The following is a 12,296-nucleotide window of genomic DNA, read 5'->3' on the forward strand; positions in this document are numbered from 1 at the left end:
CGCGGGCGCGGGCGGCAGCGGGGAGCGGAGCGCGCTGGCGGGGGCTGGGGCTGAGCTAGGCGAGCGAGCGGGAGGGGCTTATCTCGGCGCAGGGAAAGCCCCGCGCCCCGCCGGCGAGGCGGGGGGCGCCCCGCAGAGCGCCGAGGGGGCAGCGCCGCCCCGGCCTCGCCGCGGGGTGAGGGTCGGAGCAGCACTCTTCGCGGGGAGAGCGGGAAAATGTCCCCCGAAGGGTGACGGCAATTAATGATGAGGAGGATGAGGACGATGTTGGCAGTCTCACGGCGGGGAGGGGTTAAGGATCCCAGAAGCCGTCCTACGTTAACAGTGATTTTGAAATGCGTTTAGCAACCGCGATGGGCAGCAGTATCCCAAAGGTTCACCTTTGGGATRCAAGTTCGATGAAGACTGTCAGACTGCTGCACCGCTCTGCCATAGAGTAGACAGTGCCCCCCCCCTTCACCCCCACCCCGGAGAGGGGGAGAGCCTTTGCGGAGCGGCAGCAGCGTCCAGCTCCCGYGGGACTCCAGGCACTGCAGAAAATCCGTAACAAATATTCCCGGGATTCCCACACAGAGAGGCGAGACACTGCCAGTCAGCTGCGAAGCMGCAGCACTCACGACATGCCTTTGCCTCTCTGATTGAGGAGCGGTGGCTCCCTGCTCCCAAATATTGCCTGCTGGTGTGCTCGTGTTGGTACCTACCAATTTATCTAGCTTGAGAATGAAAAATAMAACCTGTCGTGGGAAGAGTGTGCCAACTCCTGAGCTGAGCGGTTATTCTGGGCCTGGCAAACTTTTCCCTGTACACAAATTTCCTTTTTTTCCTCCTGACCCAGATCCTGCAGATTAGGTTTCCGTGATTTCGTTCAGGAAGACGCACGGAGACGCACTCCTGAACGTGCCCCCATAGAGCGGCTTGCGGTTAGTGGTCTGTGACTGATCCAGTCCGCGAGGAAAAGAGCTTACATGAACTGCTTGGGTAACGGGGGTTAAGTCGAAGTGGAAAGGTCAGGAAATCATAGTAAGGGAGGTCTGCTTGATGGGAAGTTGACACATTRTTCAAGTTACCATGGCCAATATTGACTGGCCAAACAGTTTGCCTGAAACAGTTCCCGTTTTTTTTTCTTGTGAGAAATCAGACAGGCATCCTGGATCATCTTGTACCTGTAGCTTGTGCCTAGTTTTCCAAGATTAGTCACTATAATTTCAAATACTTCTGAAGCAGCTATGACATAAAAAGCTTTTAGTCACATTTGCCTGCAGACATCAACATTTTAAGAGACTTTAAAGAGTTCTGCAGTGTCTTGTGTTGGTGAAAGCCTTCTGAAAAAATTCGCTTTACAGTATCTTGTATTCCCATAGCTAAATGTCATGCCTAGCTTAGTTCACAGCTTCAAAGATTCTGAATTGCCTTTCTGTCTGGAAACTGGAGGAACAGAAAACATGGCCAATTACTGAGAGTGCAAGTTTGGACAAATCCTGATCCCAGTCATCTGAATTGGAAAATTTCCATTTATTTTAATAAGAGCGGACTTCTCCCTTATTTCTTAGGCTTCCAAAACAAATAAATGGTTCTATGCTCACTGTCTAGTAAATGTTCTTGCTTGCAATAACAAGTGATCAGACCTCCAAGGAAGTCCTTCCGTGTTCCTATAAAACACTGAAAACCTCACAGAAGCAAAATAAGGGCTCAATTCTCTTACCCAGAGGAGCTGAGGAATTTTAGATTAAATGGTCCAGTTTGATCCAAGAAAGCTAGCTACTTATTGCATATCCACAGAGGAGCCAGAGGAGTAACTGCTTAAATGCTTTATCTGGGTCCAGGAGTGGAACAACTTAAACATCAGTTTCACAATATTTGAACTTCCTGGTTTGCAAGGTCAAATCTTGGCAAAGTCCCATCAGCCTTTATGCCTTGTGCATTTTGTGCAGTTTTCTAGGTGAGACCTTCCTGGTATTAAATCATAGAAATACACCCCTGGTCTATGCAGGGATCAAGTAATTCCCGGCAGTTTCAGTAGTCATAGAGATTTGCTTTATTGTTCCACAGGAAAAAAAGTTCTTCCACGATTGTGCCAAGTACCTGTTGGCTCACACAGAGAAAGTGTCTGCCTCTCAGGTCTTTTTGTTCAGATCTGCTTAGTGAAATAGCGACAAGTTGTATATCAGTATAAAGCACCATTATTAAATGCATATCCAAATGAAAGGCCTTTTGTTAAAATTTCTGAGGAAAGATTTGTAGCAAAGTGGCAAAACTTAGTGAACAAAAGAACTACCACTATTAACAAAGCAGAAGGGCTGAGAGCAGTGGCAGAAAGACTGAAGGGAGCTCCTGGGTAATCACAGCAAGATGAAATTTCTTGTCTGAAGTGCAATGTTTTCTCTAAACTGACTTGGTATAAACAAACTAGGTGTTGTCAAGGATAAGCCTGTGGTCAGTGACAAGCAAAATTATGTCACGGATATATAGCGCCGATAATGGCCTTTGAGTGAGTAGGCTTGTCTAGAAGGCTTCAGAGATTTCTGTGGCCACAAGCCAGTTGTGAGCCAAGATTATGATCTAGAACAAGTTTTTGGTAGACGAGTGAGTAGAAGCAGRAGTGCTGGGCAGGAGAAAGTCCAAGGTACAGACTAGTTTGGAGTGTGAAAATCATCTCAACTTTCCCARTTCTATTATTTATACTGCCTAATTTCCCCTGCCTAGTGACCAATATATACATAGTTAAACTGTTTAATGCTATCAGTTCAGCATCTCAGAGAAAAGCAGCTAACACAGAGACAGCCTGGCAGACTCACACAGACAGACCTTTACTGTAATTTCTCAGGGAGCACAATGCTTGCCTTCATGTGGGATCCAAGCAGGTTGTTTTATCCAGTGCTCTGGTACAGACTTTTCAAAAAGCACAGTTAATAACATTTTAACTGTATGAAGGGACTACCTGAATATTAGTATGAGCAACTACACTAACAAGTTAGTATTGTAAGGTGGTGTCAAAAGCAACGGGTTTGTGACACACCATTGCTACAATCCCCTGCTGCATGCGCTTTCCTACTAGTACCAGTGAGGGTATGAGGATCCCTTCACTGTCAGGGTAGGTGGTGTCACACGGTCCCACCACCAAAGCCCCTCTCATTCTCCAGCCCTGGAACCAAACTGGCTCGGCTCACATCTGAGAGTCCTCATTGCACATCTTCACATGGGGCTTGTCCTTTTTTAACAAGTGTGACTCGTCTATACCAACTGATACTGCCAATTCTCCACAATCAGACCAAATCAAAAATCCATTATAGCCTTTTTTATCTTTCATAACAAAAATAAGTGACCCTTTTTCTTAAAGATCATAGATATTGCACAAACAGTAGCTGTGACCATTTCACTCTCAAATGGGTTTTTTTAAAAGCCAGGTAAGAAGTTCCGTTATTTTYACAGATTTTGAAAAACTTAGTTGGATGTCCTTTCACATCCGGATCTTTTCTATTTATCATAGTTTCTCAAGAGTTCCTTTATTGAATAGTTATGATTTCCTCATTTAGTGAACAGASAAGGAAGATGTTAGCAAAATAAGCCACTGTACATTGTACATTTGTTCTTATAATATGTTATTTCTTTCTGTATACAAACTAAGTGCTAGTAGCTCCCAGAGAGCTAACCTTAGCTTACCTGATTTGCAGATATTCACAAATTGTTCAGTCTCACTGAATTTTGATTTAGAACATAGAAATAACAGTACAGGGTCAGACTAAAGATCCATCTAGCTCAGTACCCTGCCTCTGACAGTGSCAAAAAGCAGATCAATGGTAAAATTTATAAACACAGATTTAATTCCTTAAAGGAGTAAACAGCTGTGCGACGGGAAAAAAAATACCTTAACCCAAGCTGCAGTAATCAAAACAGTATCAGATTTGTACATTTCAAAATAGGTGTACATAGAAAGGAACAAGAGACTTTGAGAAAATGCACTGCTACTATTTTCTACAGAGAAGAAAAATCCCCATAMGCAGTATATTTTGGTTTTAAGGGTATTGGCCAGCATTTCGTTCTTGGTATAATCTCATGTGAGGTTATTGAATGAGCTAGGAGCATCAATAACAAGAATARATGACTATTCCCAGTCCGCATGATGTTACAGGAGCAAACAAGGCTGCCCCAATAGATACAGACTAGATATTTGAAGTCAGGGTCGTATTCTGAAAACAGACTCAGTTGACAAGAAATGGAGTAGATAAAATAGTGCCATTTTTCTTAAATTGCTATCATAGGAAGAAAGCCATATTCCACTCCACGGCTATCACCAAGAGTGAGAGAGTGCTAACAGAAGAGATTGTGAATCGCACTGGAATCTTCCTGTCTGAATTATTTAGCACAAATATACTGTATCACAAATATTTTGTGCAGGTAGTTCTGTGGAAGTGTAGCRTGATCACCATTTGTGATTTCCATTGGTGCCACAGTGTTACTTCTGCCTTCCATCCCCAGCTACTTAGGYGCCTGGGTGACTGCCCGGGAACGTYGGCAGCGTAGCTCCCYGGTCCTCGATGGCTTTCACACTCAGCCAGCAGCTGTTGAGGCAAAAGACAAAGTCCATCAGCCTACTCTTTCTTAGAAGTTTTGATTCTATCAGTCACCTATAGTTTTTTAAAGTAGTGTTACGTGAGTCCTTTCAATAAAAGCTGAATTTTCTGAAGCATCTTTCTCTGTCCTTCATGTGGAAGAATGGCAGGCTRTTCTAGTTACAGTTGGTCAGTGAAGCTGGCCAGGGAAAAGTGGTTTAATCACAAAATGTGAGCTCCTCAGAAATAATTTGTGGCAACCTACTGAATTCAGCCTCTTGACAAGACCTAACTATTTTCTAAATCCTAGGAGCTTCAGTTCCAGAGCTACATATCTGAACTTTTTGCAACTGCTGAGGGAAAATCAGTGGCAGGATTTGTTAGCTGCACTGCTAGCTTTCAGAACTGGGTAGGTGATGAACTTAAAGGCAATYGCATCAATTTCATATAGCTATTGCTGAGATGGCAGGCAGTGCACAGGTTTTCCAAGGAAGCATCACGTGTCTGGGCAAAATATCCATTTTGCAGGAAACTGCTAARCACAAAATTATCCACAATCTGGAAATTTTTCTAGTTCTCCAAGGGCATTTATTGCAAAGAAGCTGTTAGCAATTTTGGGTCWTTTTTTTTAATGCAGTATATAATCCATAAATTGTTACAATTTTTTTGAATAATGGATATTTGGTTTTTTTGCAAAGGCCCCAAGCAATACACAGGCAAGTTTTCTCAGAGTTTGCAGCAAGGTAGTATATCAGCAGTTGTTGAAGGAGAAGTGATGAAGAGCTCTTCATATTGCATTTGTGGTGTTTACTTTCTAAAACTGTACTGAATTTTAAAATATGGGGTGAAGAAGCATACGCYGTCCCTGGAATCTGTCTCCTGCTGTGAGGGGGGTGACGTGCGAGGGATTGGTCTCCTGTGATGATCGTGTGTAAACTTCTGGCTATGGAGATTTATAATGAGATCCCAAGGGACAGGTTGCGTTATTACTAATTGCTATTACTCATCTGAACAGCAAGATTGTTTTAGACATTTCTGGTAGGCCAACGGCGAAGCAGTGTGGAGCTCTACATGAAAGCAAGAAAAGTGGTGGTGTGTAAGTGCTCAAGTGAGTCTGAGAGCTAACAGTGAAGGACCCAGCTCCAGCAAAGCATGAACAGAAAGTTCAGCTTGTGCTTAAATCAGTTCCTGCTGCCTCAGGCCTTATTTCCCAGTATCGCTACCAGGGCAGGCTGYAGCCACCACGTACCTGGGACAAACAGGGCAGCCACAGCTCCGTTGCAGGCGCAGGGTTTCTCCAGCCTCCTCAGTACAGCTAAAACACAGATTGATCTGTCTCTCCTCAGCCYCAAGTTAAAACTCTGCAYGGTAATAACTGGTGGTTATTATACKTTACAAATCTGAAGACATCACAGATATATATAATGATTGAATATATCTGCYGCTTTGAGTAGCAGGGCAGCCTTAAATTCAGCGTTTGCTGTTCTCCCACCAACCTCTCTCTTACAAGCAGATGGGCCTTATATATAAGTTATGTTTCAGTTGCTTTCAGCTAACAAAAGCAACAATCAAAATCACCGTTGCATCCGCAAAGAATAATGAGGATTAAGGTCTAGTCCAGCGTGCCGGGAGGCTCATTTGCATTCCCTGGTCTGGCTATTCCCCACTTTTCGCCTTTATAAAAGACTCCTCCCGACCCACACACGCTTCCTTCTGTCCTTCCGACAAGACGGCTGAAAAGCTTCCCTTGATGAGGGAGAAAAGGCGACGTTCATCACACCTCTTGTGCGCATCGTGTATTTCTACCACAATTATCGTTTAATTTATGCCTCTGCAGGAAGATACGCCAGCCGCCTCGGCGGTCGCCCCGCTCCGGGCGCGCGGCTGCGAGCCCGCCGGCCAGGTGCGAGGACAAAGGCGCTCTCTTAATTTCCCCGCGCCAGCTGTTCCCCTCGGCACGMGCCCAGCCTGGGCCCCGCGGGCGGGAACCCTGCTACGGCTGCTGCCGCCGCCGCGAGTTTAATTTCGTTTTCAGAGCTAATCCAGACCGCTCGTCCCGAAAGCAYGCGTGAGTGTCGAGGGGTGAGTACGTTTTGCAGAGAGGCATATTCCCTGCTTTGAGTCTGTCATACAATAACTTATACGCCTGTAGGAGCTCTTTTGCTCTTTTTTCCTCCGGACTCAYGCAAGATGTACGTTAGTATGATTATATAATGAAAAGAGAGTGGTGGTGAATAACCGGCTATTGATGCCTATTGAATTTGGTGTTCCACCATATGGTTCAAATCGCGACTTAAATCACAAGCGATAGCCATCCTACGTCCAGTATCTCATAAAAACAGGCCCAGGCCAAAAAAAGAGTCTGCAGCTCTACAGAAACCCCCCAGCTAGCAGGGCACCCCTTTCCTTGCAGCTGCTTATGAACACAGAGACTGACCTGCTCCAAGCAGCTTATAGGACCTAGGACAACGCTTATTTTGGCTAAAAGCTCATCTGCTACATGTACCTCTGAGCAGGAATAGGAGAAGAGAGGCTGCTGTTGTTAAGGAGTTTGTAATGAATTGATGGCACTGGAAAGAAAGGAAAAGTTGTGCATTAAATGTAACGAGGGCTTTGAAGCCCAGATTGAAGATCCAAGCCTTACTCATTGGGTTTCATGAGCATCAAATCCATATTTTCCACTTTAAAAATCAAATAAGATTATCTGTTTTTTCAGAAATTTTTTTGTTCTGGTTTCGTGTTCTGCTGTTCACCAGAACATTATCTGTGAGATTTTTAAAAAACTGCTTTGAACAAGACAATTTGCAACAAAGAGGGAGAAATATTTTGCAGCTGTATGAAAGCAATGCAAAAAATGAGAAGTTAAACCAGGAAAATCTTTACTTAGACATAGACTTAGTCTCGATGATGTAATTCACACAGGATTCTTCCAATTAATTGTTTTTAATTTAATTTTCCAATTAACTGGTTTACTTCCAAACCTCTTGCATTAATATTAAATGAAGACAAAACTTACTGTCTTATATTTATGGCAGTTACATTTTAGTTATATCAATGAAGATTTACCTACCCTTCTTTTTCTCCCAACTCCACTATATTATCAGTCATAATTCCCCACTGAAGAATGTACTTCTGCTTCTATGATTTCTGCTTGCTTCCCTCCAGCTGAGGAAGGAATTTGCCACTATTTGACCTTTGTCTCTCTGCTAATCTAACCTGAGTCAGTAGATGTCAAAGGTAGCTTAGTTATTTCATATTTTTTTCCCCATTTTATCTGCCAATCATCTGTCATTCTTTATGTGGACTCAGGTGTCTGAGGAATAGTATGGTCTCTTCTATAGGCTAACAAAAAAAGACAAATGGCATGCTTTTAAATACAGTAATAAACCCCTCAAATAAATGAAACTGCAATCTTTGAGAGGTCACTCAGGAATAGATTTAATTCCAATAGACTCTGTACTAGTGACTCAAAAATATGTACTTAGCCAATTGCACTGTTACTTCATGCTGAGATACAGAGATGGAGACCACTGGCTATTTCTGGTGATTATTGACTTGTGGTCCAGATCTGTAGTCTCTTCCCAGCAATTCCACATGTTTACGGTGTGATGCTGAGCAAATAATTTTATCTCTTTAGCTTAAGATCCCCCATCCATAAAATGAGGTCTGTGGTTATCTTTTATGAAATGTCTTGAAATCCATGGATGAAGTTATGCCATATAGCAGAAAAAATGACCAACATTATGGATTTACATGGCAGCCTCTAAGAGCCTCAGAATACTGTCCTGAAATTATACAGAAATAAGAAATATAAGGAATATAAGGAACATAAACAATATAGGAATATAAGGAATGTTCTAGTTAGATAAAGCTGTCTGAAAAGGCTGCCTTTCCAGTTCATGGGCAATTTGCTTTTTTTCTTTTTTTTAGTTTTTGGCCCAAACCATAYGAAACTCAAAAATGACTAATAATTGCTGCAAACTGTAAGAGTTCTAGGTGAAAAGAAAAATCAGAAATATCATGGAAGGATATCTTCCAAAACAAATTATATTCCTTAGTGCATCCTGCATTGTAGACAGTGGCTGCCTTAGATGGGAGTATAGAGGAAAAGAGAATTACTCTTGCAGGATGCCTGAAGAGAAACAGATACACCTTGTATATTTAAATTACTGTTCTTTTGCTTTTTTTTTTTTTTTTTTTTTTTTTNTAATTCTAATCCTTAGCTAAAATTCAGGATTCTGTATTTATGTTAAGAGAAATTAATAATAAGAGAAGTGGATGTCTTTGACACAACTCCACTTGTTTACAAATAATGTACAAAATCTTTTTTCCTTGAACAAGGCAGCAGTCAACAAGCTGGAGACAGCTTCTCAGAAGGGGGTCTCAAGTGGCAAGCAGCCAGCATTCAACTCAGCAAGCTCCCAGGAGTTTTTCCCAGCACGATCCTCCCAGCGCTTATTCATGCCATAACTTATGCTTGGCTGAACCACCTCTCTCTCAGGTATGCTGGTCTCCCTGCATTGCTTTCAGGGCAGCGGGCATTGCACCCTTGAGATCTGGGTCAAAGCCTCTGCCTCTGGAAGCAGCACTGAACTGAAAGAATCTACCTCTAAAAGTTTCAGAGAAAAGCTGAAAAATACTCTCAGTGCAATCTGAGAGCTCAAAAAGGAGAAGATAAATAAACAGAATGCCAAATGTACCTTCTTATCCCCCCAAAAATATCATTGATTTGAAGACCGTTACTTTGGACCCAGCTGCTGTTTTGAACATCTGAAATTGATGATTTTCAAACTCAGACTCTGTTAGCTAATAATTCAGTACGCTTTTGCCACTTAGGCAGGGTGATGTAGGCATGGATGGGGCCGAGTGACGAATAACTTAACACAATGACGCTATACAGATGCCAACAGTATCTCTGCTTTGCGCAGTAGACTACTATCAGCCTTGCCAATTGGTCTCCTTGCCAATCCTGTCACAAGCTGAAAGTCTTACAGCGGTTGCTGTAAGTGGAAATCCCCTTTTTTAACTCCCAAAAGAAGATTTGATCATGTATCACAGGTTGAACACCAGGAAACATTCACGCAGTCAGTATAAATAAAAAGTAATTAACTAGTAGTATGTATGTAATTTCCAGCAGCAAAGAATCTGGTACCGGTCTAGAAGGATGAACCAGAAAAAATAGAGAAATCTATTCATTATCTAATTTGTGATAATTCCTTGATTTCTCCAAGTAAGCTTGTGAATTTAGGGGAAGGTTAACAATCTATTATTAGATTAGAAGTAGATAAACAAGATTTTTTTCTTTTCTATAATATAGATCTATATACTATATGAAAGAGAAGCCTGGGTTAGAGAACCTGTAAGAATACCATAAGTGCCAGCAATTCTAATCCGTACAGAATTTATGGAGTATTATCCCAGGCACATGATCAAAACAGGACAGAGAGTGAAGGTATGCTGAGTTTTCTGAAACACTGAGAATGGCTGAAGTTTCTTGAAAAACTGCACTTTTTTCTTTTTCCTCTCATCTCTGATGAGTGGGAGTGCTCCTGTCAGGTACTGAGTTTAAATTTAGATTGCAATGTAACTATAATGTACTATATTATAAAAGTCAAATAGATGTAAGGTCCAGGTCAGTAAATCCTCTGCAGTGAAACAGAAAAAAAAAATGAAGTTACAGAATGAAGACCAGTTAATGGGAGTGTATGCATGGATGGCCTGTAGGGATTTCTCATTAACTGCTTGGTTGATTTATATTGTTGTCATCACAATCTTTCTGTAATATGCTTTATTATATTCAAAGAATATTGTTACAATTAGATTGAAATTTGTCTTCATGAGAGGTGTTACCCATGCTGAAGGACAAGCATGATACTCCTGGACAGCCTGTAAAACAATTTGCCACCTCACACGGCCAGCTCAGGTTCACTGTATCCTCACCACTACGCACAAGGCCAGCCCAAGAATTTGGGGAAAGGTTCACAAGGTGATTTCAAAACACCCATATCTGCACTAAGCCTTCAGTTAAAAAGCAAACAACTACCTTTGTGTGGGACTGAGGAAGGGAAAATCCGGGCGCCTCCCTGCCTGGAGCTGCCTGGTTCAAGGAGGATTGAAACCAGCTGCTTTCGCTGGGGTTCATGCTCACGCTGCCAGCAGCAGCCTGGAGGAGGCATGCCCAGAGGGATGTGTGCATGCGTTCCAATTAATCGCAGTTTTCATGTAAGACTGTAAAAACAAAGACCAATTAATCATCATTTCACGTTGTCAAGAAGGTAAATATTATTATCCTCATCTTACATACAGGAAACACGAGTCATAAAACTACCAGAGAAAGAGCTGGGGCCAGTGCCAGGATGGGGAAACAGGAATCTAAACTCTCAAATTGCTAACTTTCACCCTGCTTCTCTCAAACAACAAAACTGATTTCCTGTGGAGGCAGGAGCTCAGGCCTTGAGCCAGCTCCTCCATAGCGGAGGAAGGTAGCAGACAACCTGGCCTGACATCCCACAGACTGTCCTGGTGAGCATGGCCCTGAAGAATCAAACTCTTTGCTGGGAGCATGTTGCACACTGTAGCTTTTGGCTTTTTGTTTTTTTGTTTGTTACAAGCGTTGAGAGGAGCTAGGGGTTTGCAGACCAAGGCCATGTGGATGCTCTGCAGAGGTTTCTAGATAGAACAGCTCTTCTTTCTGTCTGTGGGAGTCTCCATTTGACTATTCAAGCCACCCCTTTTAGCCCTGCAGCCCCCACAGAGTAGGGGCTTGCGGTGGCTTCTGTAAAACTAATGTACCAGGCACCAAAAACTCAGCAACAAGCTTTGAAGACCAGCTAATGTTTCATTTCCATTTCATTTTCAACATTTTGCATATGTGCATACAAATATAGCTACAGACTAGAAGCTTTGCAGTAAGAAATAAAACCCAGAAACAGCCTTTCCTTAAACTCAGAGGCATCACAGTAGGTGCTTCACTGGTCCCATGGTGACTCTATCCCTTCCAAAGGGAAGGCAGACCAATAAAAACTTCTTATTCCTATTATTATAAACCAATTTATCCTACACATGTATCTAGCTGTACTCATTGCTCGTAGGCCCTCCAGACTGACTGTCTTGAAATAGGCAAGCAGGTTTTTTCTGCTTACAGCACTTCCCTCTTGTAACAGAACAAAGAAAGAAAACATATAAAAAGGGAAATAAAAAGAAACAGTAAACCTAGCAGAAACAACAAGATACTTGGCCAAACCCTGTTCTCTGGGGGAGATGAAAATTGATTTATCCTACTAACACATCAGTAATTCTCTGTGCTACAAAAGAGCTATCAGGTTTAGCTCATTTGCTCCCTTGGGTTCAGTGCTCAGCCTGCTAGCCTCATACTCAGAGCAGGATCCTTTAATCAAAAAAGCTTAGCTCTTTAAACTGAGCATCATATGTAGCTGATATCACATCCCCTCCCCCGTTTGATTGACTGTAGTGATTAGATGATTTAGCCTCAGTTTGATGGGATAAGGCAGACACAGATTTTGGCACTTGTATTTGGAGAAGACCTGTGTCAAGGAGTAGGTCTGTGTGAATATTACTAGTTCAAAGGGAACACTCTACTGAGCCAGTGTCAAGAGACTAGCCTCAAGGAAGTCATTGACTGGGAGACTCTGGGAGAAAAGAAAAGAAAAGAAAAGAAAAGAAAAGAAAAGAAAAGAAAAGAAAAGAAAAGAAAAGAAAAGAAAAGAAAAGAAAAGAAAAGAAAAG

The 12,296-nt window shown here is 42.3% G+C and overlaps 1 long non-coding RNA gene across 3 annotated transcripts in view; it reads right to left on the reverse strand.

Annotated features, from left to right (window-relative positions):
* Window positions 1-2,011: 2,011 nt before the first annotated feature.
* The window catches only part of LOC146599056 (uncharacterized), a 13,356-nt gene continuing 3,071 nt past the window's right edge, over window positions 2,012-12,296 (reverse strand). For 2 of the 3 annotated variants that reach the window (XR_014895125.1, XR_014895123.1), the window contains 2 exons: window positions 5,800-5,911; window positions 2,012-4,559 (listed from right to left, as the gene is read on the reverse strand). This is a non-coding gene — a long non-coding RNA (uncharacterized LOC146599056). Of the gene's footprint in view, window positions 4,560-5,799; window positions 5,912-10,593; window positions 10,779-12,296 lie in introns of all 3 variants that reach the window. The other variant, XR_014895124.1, reaches the window with a different exon arrangement.

This window comes from Rhea americana, unplaced genomic scaffold, assembly GCF_003343005.1.
Source record: "Rhea americana isolate MKP2758 unplaced genomic scaffold, rheAme1 scaffold_149, whole genome shotgun sequence".
In the NCBI taxonomy this organism is placed as follows: Eukaryota; Metazoa; Chordata; class Aves; order Rheiformes; family Rheidae; genus Rhea; species Rhea americana.